This window comes from Schistocerca piceifrons, chromosome 1, assembly GCF_021461385.2.
Source record: "Schistocerca piceifrons isolate TAMUIC-IGC-003096 chromosome 1, iqSchPice1.1, whole genome shotgun sequence".
In the NCBI taxonomy this organism is placed as follows: domain Eukaryota; kingdom Metazoa; phylum Arthropoda; class Insecta; order Orthoptera; family Acrididae; genus Schistocerca; species Schistocerca piceifrons.
In genome coordinates this window covers 1,186,457,423-1,186,458,867 of record NC_060138.1, presented here as the reverse complement: position 1 = coordinate 1,186,458,867, position 1,445 = coordinate 1,186,457,423, and the positions used below count along the sequence as shown (strand labels likewise).

At 44.6% G+C, this 1,445-nt stretch overlaps 1 pseudogene; it reads left to right on the top strand.

The window, feature by feature from the left end:
• The first annotated feature begins 885 nt into the window (after window positions 1-885).
• On the top strand, window positions 886-1,003 carry LOC124726201 (annotated as a pseudogene).
• The last annotated feature ends 442 nt before the right edge of the window (window positions 1,004-1,445 follow it).

The following is a 1,445-nucleotide window of genomic DNA, read 5'->3' as shown; positions in this document are numbered from 1 at the left end:
GAATGAAACATGAAAGAAAAGGACCATTTATTGCTATGCTCTATCATTTGAAAGTCGTATCACAGTCGTTGAGTGTACCCACATTCCTAATGGAAGGTAATTGATGATTCTCGATAGTCTTGGAATCCCTTGGACCGATATATTGCGACTGTCAATGCCGACGATATGCAAAGCTGATCGAGATTCTTCATTCCAGGAATGGATGAACCTGCAATATTTATAACTAAGTTTTTACTGAACTTCCAGTACGAGAATCCTACTCGAACCTGGCCAAATTCCTTTTCACTTTGCTTTCATTTCATAGTGTGTCCTTTGGCTATCCATTCCATTCAACAAGTTTCGCAGTTCTTCTCTTCTTACACTGAGAATAGTAATGTAATCTGCAAATCTAATATTTTATATCTTTCACCTCCCGTTCTTTAACCTTCCTTTTAGCCGCGCGGGATTAGCCGAGCGGTCTCAGACGCTGCAGTCATAGACAGTGCGGCTAGTCCCGGCGGAGGCTCCAGTCCTCCTTCGTGCACGGGTGAGTGTGTTTGTCCTTAGGTAATTTAGGTTAAGTAGTGTGTAAGCTTAGGGTAGTTAAGTAGTTAAGTCCCATAAGATTTCACACACACCTGAACATCCTTCCTTTTATTTCCGTCACTGCTTCTTGGACGAATAGATTGAACGGTTGAGGCGAAAGACTCTATCACTGTCTTATATCCTTCTTTATTCGGAGCGCTTCTTTATCTTACACTCTTACTTCCCTTGGTTCTTGTACATATCACAATTATATTACCGGTCTCTTCTGCAGCTTACAGCTATTTTCCTGAACGCTTCGAACATCTTGCACCAGTCTGCGTTGTCGAACGCTGGTTATAATTCGACTCATCCTATGAACAGGCCAACGGCCTTGCCGCAGTGGTAATACCGGTTCACGTCAGACCACCGAAGTTAAACGCTGTCGGGCTGGGCTAGTACTTGGATGGGTGACCATCCGGTCTGCCGAGCGCTGTTGGCAAGCGGGGTACACTCAGCCCTTGTGAGGCAAACTGAGGAACTACTTGACTGAGAAGTAGCGGCTCCAGTCTCGGAAACTGACATAGGGGCGGGAGAGCGGTGTGCTGACCACATGCCCCTCCATACGCGCATCCAGTGACACCTGTGGGCTGAGGAGACACGGCCGCCGGTCGGTATCGTTGGACATTCATGGCTTGTTCGAGAGGAATGTAGTTTAGTTAATACTATTCAAACATCCCCTTAGAAAAATTATATAAATTACTGTGCTGGTAAACCCCTTACGTTATTTGATTTTCAAATAGCTGAGCAGAGCTGAACGTACTGAGACATTTCTCTCTTTACTTATTCTGATCAGCACTAAACTGACACACAATATTTTTTAGCGCAGCACAATCTGACTTTCAATAATCCCTACAAAAGAATGGCCCAGACTAACAATAACC